Below are 21,020 nucleotides of genomic sequence, written 5' to 3'. Positions count from 1 at the left end.
GGGGCTGAGAGAGCTCTGACAGAAACTGCTCTTTTCAAGAACACCTCTGGCAGAACTATGGCTTGCCCAAGGTCATCCAGCAGCTACGAGTGGAGGAGTGGGGAATCAAACGTGGTTCTCCCAGATTAGAGTCTGCGGACTTAACCACTACACCAAACTAAGGACTGCAGATAGCTGCTTTGCAGCATGGACAAATCAAAAAGGCCCAGTAACAGGAGAACATAGCAGAGCTCTGACAGAAACTGCTCTTTTCAAGAACACCTCTGGCAGAACTATGGCTTGCCCAAGGTCATCCAGCAGCTACTAGTGGAGGAGTGGGGAATCAAACGTGGTTCTCCCAGATTAGAGTCTGCGGACTTAACCACTACACCAAACTAAGGACTGCAGATAGCTGCTTTGCAGCATGGACAAAGATCTGTTTTCAATACCCTTCCTAATAATCCCCAGCATAGCATTGGCCTTCTTTATTGCAGTCACACACTGTCTCGACATTTTCAGTGAGTTATCCACTACAACTCCAAGATCTCTCTCTTGCTCAGTCTCTGCCAGTTCAGACCCCATCAATGTGTATTTATATTTAGGATTTTTGGCTCCAATGTGCATCACCTTGCACTTGGCCACATTGAACCCCATTTGCCATGTTGACGCCCACTCGCCCATCCTTGACAGATCCCCTTGGAGTGCCTCACAATCCTCACTGGTTTTCACCACCCTGAACAACTTTGTATCATCCGCAAATTTAGCCACTTCACTGCTTACTCCCATCTCCAAATCATTAATGAACAAGTTAAAAAGCAGTGGACCAAGTACTGATCCCTGCGGTACCCCACTGCTTACCACCCTCCACTGAGAAAATTGCCCACCTACACTCACTCTCTGTTTTCTATGAACTAGCCAGTTTTTGATCCATAAAAGGACTTGTCCTTCTATCCCATGATTTTTGAGCTTACTTAGGAGCCTTTGATGAGGAACTTTATCAAAAGCTTTCTGGAAGTCAAGGTAAATAATATCTATTGGATCCCCCTTGTCCACATGTTTGTTCACCCCCTCAAAGAACACTAACAGGTTAGTGAGACAAGATCTTCCCTTACAGAAACCGTGCTGAGTCTGCCTCAATAGGTTTTGTTCATCTATGTGCCTACTAATTCTTTCCTTAATAATGGTTTCCACCAATTTACCCGGTATCGACGTCAGACTGACTGGCCTGTAATTTCCCGGATCTCCTCTGGAACCCTTTTTAAAGATGGGAGTGACATTAGCTACCTTCCAATCCTCAGGAATGGAGGCAGATTTTAAGGAAAGATTACATATCTTTGTCAGGAGATCTACAAGTTCACATTTGAGTTCTTTCAGAACTCTCGGATGTATGCCATCTGGGCCTGGTGATTTTTCAGTTTTTAAGTTGTCTATCAGTTTTAGGACCTCCTCTCTCGTCACCTCAATCTGACTCAGGTCTTTCAACACCCCTCCTGAAATCAGTGGTTCTGGAGTGGGCAAGCACTTCTCATCTTCCACAGTGAAGACGGAGGCAAAAAATGCATTTAGCTTCTCAGCCATTTCCCTATCATCCTTCAATACTCCTTTTACCCCTTGGTCGTCCAAGGGCCCCACTGCCTCCCTGGCTGGTTTCCTGTTTCTAATGTATTTGAAGAAAGTTTTATTGTTGGTTTTTACGTTTTTTGCTATATGCTCCTCATATTCCCTTTTTGCCTGCCTGACCTCAGACTTGCATTTTATTTGCCATAGCCTGTGTTCCGTTTTATCAGCCTCACTGTGACTAGCTTTCCACTGCTTAAAGGAATTCTTTTTACTTTTTACAGCCTCCATTACTCTGTTTGTTAACCATGCAGGCTTTTTCCTATACCTGTTTGTGCCTTTCCTAACCTGCGGAATATATATTTTTTGAGCTTCTAGGATCGTAGTTTTAAATAGATCCCAAGCTTCCCCAATTGTTTTGACCCTTTCTACTTTTCCTTTCAGTTTCCTCCCCACGTGTCCCCTCATATCAGAGAAATTACCCCTTTTAAAGTTAAAAATGGTTGTGTGAGTCTTTTTGGCCAATTCTCTATTTGTACAAATGATGAACTCAACAACATTATGATCACTGTTTCCAAGCGGTGCAATCACTTTTACATCTCTCACCAGGTCTTGAGTGTTACTTAGGACCAAATCAAGGATCGCCTCTCCCCTGGTAGGTTCCGTGACCATCTGCTCCATAGCACAGTCATTTAGAGTGTCTAGAAACTCAATCTCTTTTTCCCGGCTAGAACACATATTGACCCAATCAATGTGTGGGTAGTTAAAATCACCTATTATTACACAGTGTTTTTGTCTAGTTGCTATCTTTAAGGCATTCATCATTTTATAATCCTCCTCTATCTTTTGATCTGGTGGGCGATAACAAACTCCCAGTGTTAAGTTTCCTTTTGGCCCCCCTATTTCAACCCATAGAACTTCCAGAAGCGAATCCAATTCACTTAGCCTCTCAATCTTTCTAGACTTTATACCCTCTCTGACATACAGAGCTACCCCACCTCCAACCCTTCCCCCCCTATCCTTCCGATATAATATATAACCGGGAATCACTGTGTCCCACTGATTTTCCTCATCCCACCAAGTTTCAGAAATACCCACAATGTCTATTTTTCCCTCCGACACCAAGCACTCCAACTCCCCGATTTTACCTCGGACACTTCTAGCATTTGTATAGAAACAGCTGTAATTTCCCTTACAAGTTAAGCCTGCATCCTTCCTCTTGCTATCTCGAGTCGTTGTCCGGCAGTCCATGTCACCAGCCATGGCCTCTGTGGACAATTTCAATCCACCTCCCTGTAGAAAAGCAACAGGTACCCCCTCATCTCTCTGAGATGAGCCAACCCGAACCAGAGACTTTTCATCTCCTGTCGGCTTTCCCCCAATATTCAGTTTAAAAGCTGCTCTGCCACCTTTTTGATTTTAAGTGCCAGCAGCCTGGTTCCTTCTCGGGACAAGTGGAGACCGTCTCGCCTGTACAGCTCCCTCTTGTTCCAAAAAGTATCCCAGTGCCTAACAAACCTGAACCCTTCCCCCCTACACCATCGTCTCATCCACGCATTGAGACTCCTGATCTGTGCCTGTCTCTCCGGCCCTGCGCGTGGAACAGGTAGCACTTCTGAGAAGGCTACCTTGGAGGTCCTGGCCTTGAGTTTCCTGCCCAGCAGCCTAAATTTCTCCTCCAGGACCTCACGACTGCATTTCCCCACATCGTTGGTGCCGACATGCACCACGACCACTGGCTCCTCCCCAGCACTATCTACCAGCCTATCTAAAACACGCGTAATGTCCGCTACCTTTGCACCAGGCAGGCAAGTCACCATACGGTCAGTACGCGGGTTCGCCACCCAGCTGTCTACCTGCCTAAGAATCGAATCACCAACTAGCAAGAGCCCCCCTCCCACCTTGCCCAGGGATGATTCCTTGGTGCAAAAGGATACCCGTTCACCAGCTGAGTAAGAGGTCCCTTCTGAGGGCACATTCCCCTTATCCTCAGCACGGTGCCCTGTTTCCCCTTGACCCTCATGCTCCCTGACAGCAGCATGGCTGCCAGATCCAGAGTGGGACATATCTAACAAGTCCCCGAGAGTCTTCTCCGTGCACCTAACTCACTGTCTCTGCTTCTCCAGGTCAGCCACCTTGGCCTCAAGGGAGCAAACACGTTCCCTGAGAACCAGGAGCTCCTTGCACCAAGCACACACCCAAGACTTCTGTCCAATGGGCAGACAGTCATACATGTGACACTCCATGCAAAACACTGGATAGCCCCCAACCCTCTACTGGCATTCTGGCTTCATAATTCTTTTAAAATAATTAAATATATTCCCCCTTTTAAAACCCTTTGTATTTATGTGGTTCTCCTTGTCGAAGTCTACTTACCTTACTGGGAACACAGGGAGACTAGTGTCTTCGCTTTCTAGCTCTTCCTGGGCTTCTTACAAAGCCCCTAATCTAAGAGTCCCTTGGCTAAGAGCCACAGGCAAAGAGCCCTTTAGCTCTCACCCTCGTGCCTCTGGCAAGGTGCTGCCTTAAATAGAGGCCTCTCCCAGGAAAGGGCGGGGCAGCAGCTATTCAAATTCACCCAGGCACTCAATTACAGTCAAACAATGTCCCTTCCTCTCCCTCTCTCAATCAGCCAGGACTCTGCAACAACTCTAATCCCTTCCACACACTCCCAAACACAGTCCTCCCACACAATATCCTCAGCTAAATCCCCTCAGATGAAAGCAAGTAAAAAAACACTCACCCCTCTAGCAGCTCTGTCTCCTGCTCCTTCTCAGAGCTCAGCTGGGTTCTTCTTCTTCTTCTTCTGGGGATTAGCAATCAATCACTGGCTACTAGACTGTTAGCGAGTTTTATGGCATTGGCCAGAGGGTGACCAAAAAGTATTTCATGGACGCCCTGATCTTGGATAATTAGGAAAAGATGGTCTAACAGGAAAAAATGTCTACAGCATAAACGTCTGTACATAATCTGTACCTGCCCGGGTCATGAACTGTGCTTAACAATGGTGTTAGATACCTACTGTTTCAGAAAGGCAACAACAATTTATCAAATAACACTTGTAAGCACACTACAAACCTCTGGTCTGACAGCCATCAGATGTCCTATGTCCAAAACTGTGAATCTAAACAAAGCTGCTGCCTTCAACAAACAAATAAATTCCCATACACTCAAGCACTCTACTAACATGCAGTTGCAAGAATTTTGGAACTTCTGGGTGTTTACATTAATCTGGATTCCTCCCATGTACAGGAGCATCCTCTTGCAGCAAAAGACCAATATAAATGCAGTCATGATGAACATGACTATATCATATCCGATTCTTATTCCATGTATGCAAGTGTTATATATTGTTATTAATGTCTGACTAATTACTTTAGCACTGTAGCCCATTGCTTAGCAAGCTGTTCCTTACAAGTGCTACAGATAAAACTACAGTGTGCTAAACTTGCTGAAACTTTAGATCAAGAAGCTTTAAGGCTTGTTAGTGATCTTATAAATAACACTCAAATGACATTGTTGTCATCTTCATAATTGTCGACTCAATTTCTAAGAAATGGTCTCCCCCACCAAAGTGATGTTAGCTGATTTTGCCATCACGCTACATCAGCTGAGAACACTCAATATGTAATTAATTCCACATATAAAGAATTGTCATTTTTTTCCCCTTTGGGCTTTTAATGTTTCACCTTTTTAAATGTGTTGATTCTTCTGAGGAAGAAAAGGGGGAACGGTAAAATACAGAGATGCTTTGGTGGGTTAGAAGGATGTGTCTTTGTTGAGTTACAGTAATCTGTAGAATCTGAGGCAGTATCTACATATGCACAGAACGAGGTGGCCCATGGCTAGACCACTGCTGTCCAGAAGTGAGGGATACCATGTTTTCACTGTGCAAGCATTTAAATCCATGATATCCGCTGATATCCACTTACTGTATGGACTGGCCATTTGACCGCATCTTTCAGCAGCATATAGGAAGCCAACCTCAAAGTAGTACCTTATCTTGTCAGTGCTTTTATTCTTTCAGTGAGCAGAGAGACTCAGGAACATTTAGTTCTGTTTCTTAAGGATTACAACTGGCACTAAATACCCAACAAGCTTCCCTCTAAACTCTCTATATCATTCCCTTTTAAAAGGCACTATTTGTAGTACTGTAAAACAAAAGCATTCAGCAGTCAATGGGACCTAATGATTACATGTGGGAGACTGGATTCTAAGTCACATTTTCATCATGGACATTGCAAACAGCTGAGCAAGCCACTAACTAACTCTTAGACTCAATGTCCCATCTGTAAAATAGGAATGTAAGATTTACCTTACAAGCTAAACTGGATGGGAGGATGAAATGCAATGAGGATCATAAAGTACTCTGCAAACTAGAAATTCAATAAGAATTACAGTAGTAAAAAGGTAAAGGTTCCCTTGCTCGAAAGCCAGTCGAATCCAACTCTAGGGTTGTGGTGCTCATAGCAAATGAGAAAAAGGAAAAAATAGCAACCATGATTACCACTATTTTAAAATTAAACAATTATCCTGTTTCAGTGGCACAACTACATCCATGTTACATAAAAATCCTGAAATTTAGCATAGGACATTGGAACCGCTTCATGCCATTTAAAATAAAATATATATACAGGTTGAAAAAGAGTGGTGATTTTCAAGAGAAAAACCTTATTTAAAATGCTTATATTTGGGCGCCAAAGTCCTGAGTATACATGAAAGGCAATTGGTAAATTAGAACCATTAGGCACACTGAGGCTATGACTGGGGATCTCTCTGGTCAATAATGATGATAATGTATATTTTTTTGTAAGTTATAATGTACTGTGTATGAGTTCAACCCTTCCTAGGCATTTGACTGTACTTTTGAGTAAAAGAATAAAAAATGTATTAAAAAAATGCTTATACTCCACCTTAATCCTCTCCAAACTGTTGGAATATGCAAGGTCTGTCGTGCATAGATAAAGAAAATGACAAGAACATCTTGCAGGGGACAGCAGAGGGAACTAGATAGCATAGTGAGTTTAGGGACTTCCTACTATTTTCAAATAGTCTCATTCCTGTCTCCTGATTGGCTCAATGCACCTGCTGAGCTTTTGTTTGTTAGTGACGTCCCTCCTAGTTAGTTAGACAGTTAGACTTCTCTTTCTCCTGTTTCTTACAATGTTTGTTCACTTCTTAATAAACCTTCTTTAGTATTTAAATAGCTTGTGTTCTGCTTTACTGCATATCTAAATTCTGCCAACATAAAGAGGGTCCAAGGAAACATATAACAAAAGACTAAAACCACTGCACAGAACAATAAATCCAACAAGAATAAAAGCAATGCATAGCAAAAAGCATAGCATTAAGTTGCAAAAAAAACCCACCCCAAATATATTTTCCTGAATATTTTTACTTAGCTTCCTAAAAGTTGTCGGTTTACTTCATTCATCATGGCCCCAGGAAGATGATTCCATTGTTCAGCCACTGCCACAGTAAAAGTCCCAGCTTGGTCGACAGGTAGAACCTGGAGATCCCCAGAATTACAGCTCATCTCCATATTACAGTGATAGTTCCCCTGCAGAAAATGGATGCTTTGGAGGATACTCTATGGCACTGTACCCCACTAAGGTCTCTGTCATCCCAAGGCTCCATCCCCAAATCTCCAGGCATTTCCCAACCTGGATCTAGCAACCCTACTCCCTCCATTCCACGCCAGTGGCCAGCGGGACCTGGTACCCCTATCAGTAGCAGTTCTAACTGCCCACATGACAGGGCAAATAGAGGAGACTGATGGGATGACTTGACTGCTTCGCAAGTTCACATGAGGAGAGATTGCCCTTCTGATAGGTGGGTCCCAATCTCTATTAATACATCAGCCTTACTATCACCACCTTTGTCTTGTCTAGTTTCAGTTTCAGCTTATTCCCACTCAGCCAGTTTGGTGTAGTGGTTAAGTGTGTGGACTCTAATCTGGGAGAACCGGGTTTGATTCCCCACTCCTCCACTTGCACCTGGCTGGATGACCTTGGGTCAGTCACGAGCTCTGGCACACCTGTTCCTGAAAGAGCAGTTTGTGTCAGAGTTCTCTCAGCCCCAACTACCTCACAGGGTGCCTGTTTGGGGAGGGGGGGGAAGGAGTTTGTAAGCCACTCTGAGACACCTTTGGGTAGTGAAGGGCGGGGTATAAATCCAGTCTCTTCTTCTTCTTCTACCACATCTAGCCTCTACCCTAAAGCAGAGATGGTCACACCTGGGAGCTTATAGCAAATGTCCTTAGCATACTATGGCACCCAATTTTTGTTCAGTGATATCATAGAAATATTAAAAAGTACTGGGTGTTATACTAATATCTGCTCTGTAGAAGCCCAAACCACAGATTTCAAATCTCCCACCTAAACCTTATTACCAAGGAGGGAAATCTATACGGCTAAATCCATTCAAAATATTTAGGGAAACCTACAGAACCTTTATAATTATGATGAACTTTAAAAAGTAAACTGGTAGCACTCATGAAGTACAAAAACGTAGATGAAAATCAAGGATGAAATGTACCAAATAAGAAGTAAAATGAAATCCATGACTATTGTCTTTATCCAGCTTCAAAATTCATGTAAATTACCTGTAGCTCATCCCTAAATTATATCAGTCCTTTCTTATGAGGTAAATTGAGTTTCTCCTACCTTGCCCAATATATGACACCGAATTTCACATACCCCATAGGAACTTAAAAGGGAAGTGAGAAGAATTTTGATAAGATTTGTGAAACATTTTTAAGGAGTTTCATGATATTTTAACACTGATCTAGGCACTGAAGCATAGAAAGAAAAAAAACCAACCCAGTTATGCCAAAGAACAAGTACAGTGTTTTTTAAAATAAATTTCAAAACCAGAATAGCATGAAGATGCAATTTTTTAATCTCATCTAAACTAATGGAAATACAGGCCAGTACATAAAATACTTTTTCATGTGTTCTTTAGCAGCTGGAAACCCGTTCCTTTAAGATCTTTAAGGATTTATTTAGGCTGCCTTTTCTTAAGTGGAACAAAGTTTGACACCTTTAAGACCAACAAAGTTTTATTCAAGGTATGAGATTTCGTGTATACGCACACTTCCTCAGACACAATGAAATGGAACTTACCGGTCCATAATATAAGACAAAGGATGAACAGCAAATTAGCATACCATATAATGATATTTTACCTGGATCTATTTTCTGAAGTGGACGCAAGCTTGTGAAGGCTCATTAGGACACAAATTTGAGTATGTTTTCTAAAACCCATTCTGATTAATTTGCCCATGTACTATACACATCAATCCTTAAATGATCTTCCTTGCTTCATATTAAACACATACACTGTGTAGAAAGACAGAGTAGAAAGGCAAATGCAGTTCAAAAGTATTTTGACTCAGGTAATTGCATCACTCTTTCAATAGCTGGATTAAAAACAAGGTAATACAAGGAACATACCACATATCCATGTGGTTTAGTGGACAGGGTATTGGACAAGAACTGTGGAAACTCATGTTCAAATCCTCACTCATAAACATCAAGGTGACCTTGAGTTATTCTCTTTCTTTCTCTCAGTCAAATCTATTTTACAGGATTGTTTCGAGCAAGGACCATGAGCACTGAGCTGGGCTAGAAGAGTGGTGAAGAGTGGGATAGAACTGTAATTATTCAGTGGGGAATACAAAAAATGTCAGTGATTTACATTTGATTGAACATATTTCACAGTAAAAGTTTTTCAAAAAAAGTGTTGACATATTGCAGCTTATTTTACCACCCATTCCCTACTGTATATTCTGGAGAACCGTCTGTGATTCTTTTTTATAGCATCAACAAAGCCAACATACTCTTTCGTTTTTAAATATCTAACACGTCATTAGTCAAACTGAAAATAAGGAACCTGCCCAACACAACCACTCAACATTTACTTAGGATGTAGGCCTTAGAACAATGTAACCAGGACAACTAAATTCTGATGTATTACTCATGCCAAATCACATCCCAACAAATATGCCACAAATATACACAGAAAAGAGATCATCATAGTTCATTAAAGAATCTCAAATACTCAAATACCTGTTTTGTATATGTATTAAAGACATTTTGTAAAACCTTTAGCCAGGGCTTATTAATAGTTATTATCCTATATGTTACAACACCTTTTCATGTCCTGTATTTACCTAAATGCCTTTTTGTCAAACAAGATTATTTTAACAACTTTTGGAATCAGTGAGGTTGGGGTTTTAGCAGTTCTATGTGGGGGATTTAAGCAAAATAAGAAATGTACAACATTTTTCAACTCTTGCAAAATCTATTCCATGGGACTAGTATATATTGGCAGAATAAGTCTATATCAGCTCTATTCCATGGTGTCCATAAAACTCAAGTCTAATCTAAAAAAGGCATTCATAAGTAAAGGGAGCCACAGATTGGCTAGGGTTGCCCACCCCCAAGTACAATGTTAAAGCAAGAGGTAAAAATGCTTGAAAACTAACCCAAGATACCTCCCACAATTACAGGACGACCTCACCAGAATGACACCTAACGAATAAAGTGTCAAATACTCAATTTTCAAATCCATAGGTTTGAAATATTACCTACAATACATACATACAGCTGATATAATAAGCCATTAAGAAGGGGAGAGGGAACATATGCTAGCTGTTACACAGGCTACATTCTTGATTCCTTTTTGCCCACACTGACCTTTCCTTTAACTTCTGAAACAACAGATTTAACAAAGTATGTGAAAAACTAGCTCTTGTCCCAAACAGTTGGATAATCCATTGAGCTTGGGGGGGGGGGGATGGAATGGATAAATGACAACACCAGCTGTAATTCACCAGAGAACATCTCATTAGATTATTGAGCAGCAATCAGTACAGCACACCGCAACAGACAATCAGTCACTGGATTATGTATGTTGCCCTCCTCTCCTTTAGGCAAGCAAAGCTGTGCAACCTGATCCTACGGATATTGACTGGGAAGTAAGTTCCACTGTGTTCATGGGGCTTACTTCCAAATAAACATACATAGAGTCCCAGGCACACTTACTTGGGAGTAAGCCCCAAATGAACACAGTGAAACTTACTAATGAATAAGCAAGCATAGGATTCCGCCATTATTAATTGCTCAGTATTTAATTGCTGAACTACATGAGAACAGAAAGCAAATTTGTTACGTTGTATCTAGACAGAATTTCTTTTATAAAAAATCATCATCTAACCAGATATGAGTAATCTTTAGGTTTATGGAACAGATCACTGTAATGCATTCCGGGCATGATTCCAGGTTCTATACAATCAGGTGCATACTCTTTAGTGAAAGACTGCCCCTCTACCATTGCATGGGGAACTACTACAAAAAGCCGATAGGTATTGTACAGAGACAAGCTGTATTGCCAATTGATTCACTGCAGAGGAATCTGCTCACTTTAATTAATAAGAAAGCTAGCCAGGCAGTCAGTCACAGCAGGTAGAAATTGCTGTTCCACCAGGCTAAAACCACTACTGTTTCTTAAGAATGTCAGTAATATGAACCAGTTTGGTTCTCTTCTAGAAAGGCATCCAAACAGCTGACATACATCAACTGTTTCCCCCCAGGTAACCTTGAGAATGTTGCATTACCTAACTGAAGAGGAACTTATTTGCTGCCTTTTATTATAAACTGAAAAATTATCAGTGCCGTATGTTATTGCTGTCTTTATACAGCAGCAGCACTGTGTGTAGTGCTTTTACAGAGCACCATTTTTTAAAAAACAGTTCTCTGCCCCACAAAGCTTCCAATCTAAATTCCCTAGGACTTCACATAAATTAATTAGAATACACTGAAGTATTAAAATGCATTGACCAATATGAATTTAATGGAGATAAATTGGAGCTTCTCATGTAGTCTGAACTCAGCCTATATTTAATGCAGTCTAATTTAGGAAAGAGTTCAAGTATCCAGCAACATGGGATGTGTTACGCCTTCTATTATTATTTAGTTTTCATCTACAGGATAGTGACCTTGATTAGAAAAAGCAAATGCAAACTTAGCAAATGTATCTTCATATAGCTTTCCTCAGGATTCAACCCACAAGTATTACACAATATAAGTTTTGATGTAACATTATTACTCTAAAAGTCTTTGAGTTCCTCTTCTCTGTCACAACCAACACAGCTGCACACATTGCTGGTTTTAATGCATTTACTGGAACAGATCAAACTATTAGACAAATCTCATGATTAACTATAAATCTGTATAACTGTGCTTGCTCTGCAGGTTAAAGCAGAATGCAAACCAAGGGCAATGTAAAAAGTCTGTGTCTTCAGTCTCAGGGAGAACCTGACAGGAAAAAAATCAATAGGAAAAAACATAAAACACATTTGAAAATCGCTATGTGTTAAAAATTTGTGTGGGATCCCCCATTCTTTCCTTCCCTTCCTGTCAGAGATGGATGTGAAAGAGACCGTATTAACTGTGCTGAAAGATGGAACTGGAAATCACAGCTTTTGCTGTGTTGCACATTTCTGTCTATAGAGTTTTGCTACCAAGGGCAGAGTAGTGCCAAATAGGCAAAGAAATGAAACCACGCATGGCACAGCAGCTGCATGTAATGACAGAAGGGAAAGAAGATTAAAACCATGGACATCACAACTCCTGATGATTCAGGAACACACATGAGGGAAAGCAACACAAGCAGGGCAGAAATCGGAGACTTCCTGAATGAATGGGGAGAGGGGGTATAAGAGACTTCAAATGTGTGTGTGGAGCCGGCAGCAAAACTACAGGACGGGCACATCGCCACACAGTTAGCTTAGTTGAGTACATGGACCTGATACGATTTCTGAAGTCAAAGCTAAGGTACCCAGGGCACTGAAAGAGAAGCCTTTCAATACATGCCATGGCCCACGGCAACGACGGATTAAACAGCAAGATGACCAATCCAAAATGCAGAACTGCATTTCATTCAGTGACTGCTCTCTAGTTCCCAAGAGAGCTTTAGCTCCAGAAGCCAACACATACACACACACACACCCCCCAATGGCACCCCTTCAAAGAGTCTAACACCAGAACGCACTTACTTGCTGACGTGCTCTCTCGCTCTCGGTCGCTTGCTACAATGCCGGCTTAACTCGTCGAATCGCCTCTGGAAACTTAATTCCCCAAATATTTCCAATCCGCGCCGGTCTCTGTCGCTTCGGGAAAGGGAGCTAGGCTAGCCCCCGCCTTGGATCGCAGTGCCCATGCTTGGAAACGCAACTTCCACTCTGGAGGCTTCAGAGGGTGGCGAGCTCAGATTCTACTGGGGAGGGATTCTGCAGCCGACGCTGGTAACTGGGGGAGGGGGGAGGGGGGTACTTTGCGTCCAGCTCCCAAAGAAAAAAGGCCGGAGAGGAGAGAGAGCCGCGCAAGCTCGCCCTTCCAGCAGCTATGCCAGCTCGAAACTAGCAGCTCCTCCCGAGGCACCGGCTGCAGCGGCGCTTCATCCCACTAGCGGCCAGGTCCGGAGGCGTTGGCCATCCCTGCGGCCGTCGACCTGTAGCCGGAGTGCCGAGCAGCCTGGAGTCTCCCTCCTCGCAGTCTTGCCTCTCTTCTGTGCCTTCCCCCCGGCTCAGTGGCGCGGCGGTCTCGGAGAGCTCTCCGGCGGCTCGCCGTGCAATGCCGCCTTCTCTGCAGGTGGAGCAGGCGCTCGGGAAGACGATCCGGAAGGCGCCGGGTCCTACTGGGGACGGGTGGCGACGGGATGGGACTGGAGGAAGTTTTCAGCGGCCGTGTCAGTTCAGAAACTGGGCGCCATTCGTCGCCAGCATTCGTAGACTTCCCCGGGAGCCGGGACCTCGTCGGATGAGGGCATTCTCTGCAGCTAGCACGACTGTCCCAAGGAGCTGGGATGAGTCATCCGTCCCTGTGGCTGTGGCCGCGGAATCTAGCAAGACACCGCGCCGCGGCCTCTCTCCCTGAACCACGGGTCCTGGTGGTGTGCTCTTTGATTCTCAGGCATGCAAGCCACAGCTTTTTAATAAGACAATTATCCAGAGCACACAAGAGAAAGACAAGCAGTCAGGACCTAGACTAGCCTGATCAGGAAACGGTGCCGAGGCAGTCCGAGCGAAGGCATTGCCATTGAACCAAGGAACACGTGTTGCACAAAGTTAGAATCCCCCTTTCTTCTGTGGGCGTCCAGCTTCAGGTATCTTGATTTTAAGGGCGGGAAGGAGAAAAAAAAACAGCATGACCTTTTATATCTTTGCAATATTGAGGGGAGAGGGGAGAGACTTAAGCATAGGGCGGTTTTCTGAGCCTATGCGTTAGAAATAAAGACTCCACCTCCCCTCCTCTCACTCTTCTTCCCTTCTTTGTACAGGGAAGCACAACTTAAAAGGGTTATTGATGTCGTGGGACCACCTCCATAATTAAGTTTGCACAGCAACAGAGTAATGGATGGATTCAGCCCAGAGCCAAACCCCAGTAACCTGCTTGTGAACTTGATTTACCTCACAAACTGCTTTCAGAACCATTAGAACATTAGAAAGTTTTTTGGGGGAAAATAAAAGCTGGATCCTCATGGATCCTCTTGTTTTTTTTTTCAAGAGAACTCCCCCAAATCACATGTCAAAGCCACGACCTGCTTGTGAACTTGATTTACCTCACAACCTGCTTTCAGAACCATTAGAAAGTTTTTTGGAAAGAAAAATAAAAGCTGGATCTACACATATCATGGATCCTCTCGTGTGTGTTTTTCAAGAGAACTCCCCCAAATCCACTATCAAATCACATGTCAAAGCCACAAAAATGGACTGAACCATAAAAACATGGATCCAATACTTCATGGTGCTACAGTGGTGAAAACGCACAGATCCTCAGATTCATATGAATTTTACACTGAAACAAACAACCCTTTGGCATTTTGTAGATCCACATGAATCGTCAGGAGTTTTGCATTAGATCACCCCAAACACACCATCTAATCACTTATCACATCCATGGCCACAGAATGCACCACAAAATTCACAGATCAGCCATTTCATGGTGCCACCATGACACAAAAATACGGATCTAAAGCATGGGTCCTCATTGATCCTCAGGATTTTTATATGGAGTCAACCCAAACTCACCATCAAATCATTCATCATATCCATGGCCACAGAATGCACCAAAAAAAATGTGGATCCACCACTTTGTGACAGTGCCATGGTTCAAAAACATGAATCCAAATAATCCTCATAAATTTTATGCAGCCTCACCCAAAATTCATAATGAAATCACACATCACATCCATGACCACAAAATGAACCACAAATAAAACAAATCCAAGTCTTTGTGGCATTGCTATGGTGCAAATGCAGCATTAAATACTTGGATCCTTATGGTTGTTAAATGGATACCACCAATATCACACATCTCATCAATGCCCATGGAGTGACCTGCAAAAACAACAGATCTAGCATTTCATGAATCCACAATAGTGCAAAAACTGCACTAAAATTCATGGATCTTCATGATTTTGTGTCTGGACTCCCATTAAAGTCCACTCTGAAATAATGCACTACATTAATGTCCATGGAAGGGACTAGAAAAAAACCCACAAAGATCTGGTTCTTTATGGTAATGCCATGGCATGAAAACTGCATGTAAAAACATGTAGTCATTGATTCTTACCAGTTTTACATGGACTCCACAAAAATCAACTGAAAATGCACACATACTGTCAATGTTCATCAAGTGAACCACAAAACACACAGATTCTCTTTTCTGTGGCATTGCAATACTGCAAAAACATGCATCCAAGGTACAGATTGTCTTGAATTTTCATGATTTCTTAATGGAACATCCCAATATAGACCATAAAATAACAGATGATAACATTAATGGAGTGCAAGGGCATCATGGTGCCATCACATAGCAGGAAGCATGGATGCCTACCAGTTTTACATACAGTTCCTGAGAAATCACTGTCAAATCGCAGATCATATTTATCTCCACAGATTTTGCCAGAACAATATTTATCCACAGCATAATGGTATGAACATGACATAGAAACTTGTAGAAAAAGCATTGATCCTCACAATTTCTACATAGAATATTCCAAAATGCAGTGTGAAATGAGAAATCACATTCATGTCCACAGCTTCCGCTGTAAAGAATTTCCTGATGCCACCATGGTGCAACAATATCCAAGGCACAGACTGTCATGGTCCTATCCATGAATGGAGAAAATTAAATCTGCTAGATGGAGACAACCAAATTAATCATCAAAAGAAATATTCTGTCTCACATTAATTCAGCTACAAAATTGTTTTGGGGGGAAAACTTCAATTTTTCTGTAATTATGGAGTTTTAATGGCAGGTTCTTAGCCAACAGATTTTATTTGTCACTGTAAACTTCTAAATGCTGTAGTCTTAGCTAGCCAAGTCTTGGAAATCCAGTTTGGCATAGTGGTTTGAGTGTCAGACTAAGATGTGGAGAGCCAGGTTCAAATCCCTGGTGTGCCATAGATGCTCACTTGGTGACCTTGAGCCAATCATACTTTCTCAGCCTAGCCTTCCTCACAGGGGTGTTGTGAGAATAAAATGGAGGCTGAGAATATGATGTAAACCAGTTTGGGTCCCCATGGAAAAGAAAGGGGGTAAATATATAAATATATTTAAAAGGCAACAGGTGGATGTATGAGTTTTGTGGTGCAATCTGTGGATGCTTTGGAACCATGTTTTTGCACTTCTGGCAGCATGACAAAGCAGAGAATACATGATTTTTTGTGGTGTAATCTGTGGCTTCAAATACTTTGGCCACCAAATGAGAAGGGAGCACTCACTGGAAAAGACCCTGATGCTGGGAAAGATTGAAGGTCAAAGAAGACGGGGACGGCAAAGGATGAGATGGTTAGACAGTGTCAGCGATGCAACGAACATGAAATTGAGCCAACTTCGGAGGACGGCGGAAGACAGGAGAGCCTGGCGGGAGATTGTCCATGGGGTCGCGAAGAGTCGGACTCGACTGTGCGACTGAACAACAACAATCTGTGGCTATGGACACGATGTGTGATTTGATGGTGAGTTGGGAGTGATTCAGCACAAAAATCCTGATGATCCATGAGGATCTGTGCTTCGGAACCATGGTGTTTTTTTCCCCAACTGTGGTAGCACCACAAAGCCATGGATCCATGATTTTTGTGGTGCAGTCTGTGGCCATGGACATGATATTTGACTGGATAATGAATTTAGGGTGATGAAACATAACAATCCTGAGGATCCGTGAGGATCTGTGCTTCATAACCACATTTTTACACCATGGTGGCACCATGAACCAATGGATATCTGATGTTTCTAGTGTAATCTGTGGCTATGGATATGATACGTGATTTGATGGTGAGTTTGGGGTGACTGAACACAAAAAACCCGAGGATCCATTACAAACCATGCTTTGAAACTGTTTTTGTGCCACTGTGGGGCCACGAAGCTGTGGATCTGTGATTTTTGTGGTGCTGCTTGTAGACTAAGATGCAACTGTAAGGTTTTATTTTGTTTCTGTGTAAAAATCATATGAATTCATGAGCATCAATTTAAAATCACCTAAATCGAATTTTTACCCACCAAAATGTTTGAGCATGGGCAGAGCAACCATTCCCTCAGGCAGTAACCAATCAGCATCCTGTGCACATCTGGACTCAGGAAAAAGGGCTTCCCTGTTAGACCATATGGTTTCCAGAAAGGCTTGAGTCCCCACACATTGCAACTGAGGTACCATTGACTGCCAAAAGATCAACCCAGGGCTAGAAGTAGAGTTCCGCAACCAAGATTGAAATATGGAACTTAAACAAGAAACAAACCTGTCAAAAAGCTGACTGTACTCATTGAACAATACAGAAACCAGAGAGACACTCGCCGTGCAACACAGTATATTTCTTCCTGTCACCGTGGGGGTGGGGGGGGAGAGTTAAGCCGCGTGACCTTAGGAGCGCAAAGGCAAGTCCCTCACAAACACCCATCGCCTACAAACAGCAGCTTCGTGGAGGAACAAATCGAATCCATTGTGGTATGAAATTGAAAGAGCCTTGGCTAGTGATGTATTTCAGTTCTGCTGGACCGTCGTGGTTAGAAGTTCAATGAAACGTCCATACAGGCACAGTTGGAGCAAGTAACGCAACCTACATTTTTCTATCGCCACCACACGCTCACACCCCCCCCCGCGCGCCATTCCAAACTTATCCACCTTCTGGTTTGTTATTAAACGAAATAGAGAAATGGAGTTCGGGATGAGAAGTGTCTTTTCTCCCCGCGTCTTTTCCAATTAAAACGCAGCTGATTAGAAATGGAGCCAACAATCGTAGCCCTCTCCCGGTCGTCCTGGTGCTTCCTTGCTATTGCTGTTTGTTAATAAAAAACTGCAGAGTGCGTTTTTCCCCCGCCGGTTTAAAATGGTAAGACGCTAATAATACGCCCTTTCAAGGACTGTGGGGCTAAAAGGGATGAAGCGGCGACGAATAAAGCTGACTTCAGCACAAACGAAGCCCACGGGCACGATTCCGCCCTGCCTGCGTGAGGCGGCGAGCTATTAATTACCTCCGTGAAGAGAATGATCACGCTGGCAGCCTGCAGCCGCTAAGTAGGTGAAGAGGAGGCATATTTGAATGCCTCGGGCTTTGTTCTTGCAGTAGGTTTCCCCAGCGCCAAAATGTGTACCTTCAAGCCTTTTGCCACTTCTGTCGAAGATGGCTCTTCTTCTTCTGTAATATAATCCTCTAGTTCCTGCTTTTAAAGAAAGAGAAACAATGGAGTGAGGAAACTTTTCTATCCTGTAAAAGTATGAGCTCTCAGTGAAAACCAAAGATTCAGAACAGAATGGCTGTCTAGAATGCCTGTCTTGCTCTTGTAAATGTCCCTTAATGTTTTCTCCTTAACTGGGCAGCCATTTTGGTAGGGTTGAGGGACAATTGCCTAGCTATTCTAGAATGACTAAGAACCTGCTGGGGAATCATGATTTAGTCTGTGAACAGTATTTAGCTTATGACCTCTGAGAAACACTCAAACGGGGTGCAGTGGTTCTGGTTCACATAATTCACTTGGCATCCTCCTCAAATGGCAGTCCAGGTCTTCCTGGCTCTGGACTCTGTATAACATCCTCCATAATCTGGTTTCAGGAAATGGCAGAGCTCTACCCCTTAAATAGGATCCTTTGGTGGGTACACTTTGCTGCAGGTTCATTGAGTTTGCCACTAACACCCTGATGAGTCCAAGACTGCATAACTTTGCTGGATAATTTTATGGAGCACCTCAAGTTACAATCAGCCTAAATGTGCATTTCATAGTTTTCCCACTTTTTTATATATGTATGTATAGCATAAGTCCTCAGTCATGATGCACAAATCTTGGTATAAGGGGTTTTTCCAAGATTTTGATATTGATCTTCAAAGCCTTGAGCAGTTTGCAACCCATGTATCTTCAGAACCACCTCCTCTGGTATGTCCCCCAAGGAGCTTTACGCTCTGCTGAGAACAGCGTACTGGTGATCCCCAGCCCAAAAGACATCCAGCTGTCCTCGACCAGCGGCCCGGCTTTTTCAGCCCTGGCTCCTACCTGGTGGAACTTTCTGCCGAATAACATCTGTGCCCTGTGGGAATTAATGCAGTTCTGCAGGGCTTGCAAGGCAGAGATATTCTGCTAGGCTTTTGATTGGGGACAGCGATGGGCACCATCTTGTCTGGCACTCCCCCCCCCACCCTTCATCTTGCTCCCTCTCTACCTTTCCTGCGAGACAGTGACATCATCTCGGAACGGAAGCTTTAGCGTCATCAGAGACTGTTTTAGGTTTTTATTGAAATGTATGGTTCTTACTGTTGTTCACCGCCCTGAGCTCTGTGTACTCAGAGAAGGGTGGTCTATAATTTTAAATTTTAAATATAAATATAAGCCTACAATCCTTCATTCAGAAGTAAATCTCATTGAATTCAATGGGACTTGTAAGTATGTAGGTATAGAACTGCAGCTTTACAGGCTGAGCCTATGCACATTTACTTGGCACTAAGCCTCACTATGTTCAATAGACCTTGCTTTCAAAAGAAAGTGCATAGTTGTATTATTCTACAGTTGGCATCAACACAATTTTGCATACATGCTTGCACATCTGTAAAATGCCTATTGCCTACCAGTGAGCTTGGACTAATAATAATAATCATTAGCATTTATATAATGCATCTCAGTTGTTCAAAGCACATCACATGTTATTTTAGTAATTATGAGATAATATGGGTGGCCAGAAATAGCAAATTGATTTAAGATTCCATGTGGATCCATAAATGTGTGAAACTTCATGACTCAAAGCTCTGTGTTTGAACTGTATTTGCAGCTGTTCCTTTCTCACTCATTTGAAGAAAAATACACTGTCTGTTCTCTAGTGTAATTGAGAACACCAGGTGCTCTTATGTTTAAAATAAACAGCAGTACAGGGAACGTTATGAATGTGACAGAAAACTACTGCACTTACAAAATCATTCTTTACGTTCTTATCAGTTTGTGACTTTGTGCAAGAAGAACACCAAAAAATGTGTCTGTAGGAAAAAATAGTTTTCTGCCATTGGAGGGAAGGGAGGTGTCAGCTAGTTACTCTTCCATCATTCCTGGATGTATCTCTAGTTTAACCCCCCCCCCTTCCTTCCTGCTAATAATTACCAGTGTTGAGGCTAATAGAAGGAAGGAAGGGGGCTGCCTGTCAACCTTCCATCATGTGCAGATGTCACTGAGAACTCCTTCCTGAATCACCTATTATAATTAGCAATGAATTTTATGTACTGTTGGTCATTTTTGAAGCACTGTTTTGCCTGAAAAGTGTGATATATATATATAAATAAGAAAGTACCCTCACCATAAAATCAACGCCCAGGCCAAACCCCTGAACCTAGAGACACCAAATTCGGAGAGAGCGCTTATACCATGGCGTAGGTGCTCACTAAGAAGGGATTTTTTAGAAATTCAACCCCTAAGTGGGTCAAAAGAGGTAAAATGTGCTCTCCCCATTGATTCCTATGCAGCTGCCAGGCTACTGCCTCCCTGCACCCCACACTCTCTGATTGGTCAACTGCAGAGCCCAGTGTTCTGAGGTAAAAAATACCACCAGTTACAGGGGACTGCAGAGAGCTAATGACAGTTGAGAAGATCAGGAGTGGCCAACTGGCTGTGAGATGAAGCAAAGCTGCTGGCCCAGCCTCTCTGGTGGCTTCCAACAGGGGTCTTTTTGTAGAAAAAGAGCTGCCGGAGCTCATTAGCATATCCCACACCCCCTGACATCACCGGAAGTGTGTCATAAGGCCACACCCCCTGACATCACCGGAAGTGTGTCATAAGGCCACACCCCCTGACATCACCGGAAGTGTGTCATAAGGCCACACCCCCTGACATCACCGGAAGTGTGTCATAAGGCCACACCCCCTGACATCACCGGAAGTGTGTCATAAGGCCACACCCCCTGACATCACCGGAAGTGTGTCATAAGGCCACACCCCCTGACATCAC

This window comes from Gekko japonicus, unplaced genomic scaffold (assembly GCF_001447785.1).
Source record: "Gekko japonicus isolate JY-2015 unplaced genomic scaffold, Gekko_japonicus_V1.1 scaffold1025, whole genome shotgun sequence".
NCBI lineage: Eukaryota > Metazoa > Chordata > Lepidosauria > Squamata > Gekkonidae > Gekko > Gekko japonicus.
The sequence above is the reverse complement of the archived record's forward strand: the minus strand, read 5'-3'. Positions refer to the sequence as shown.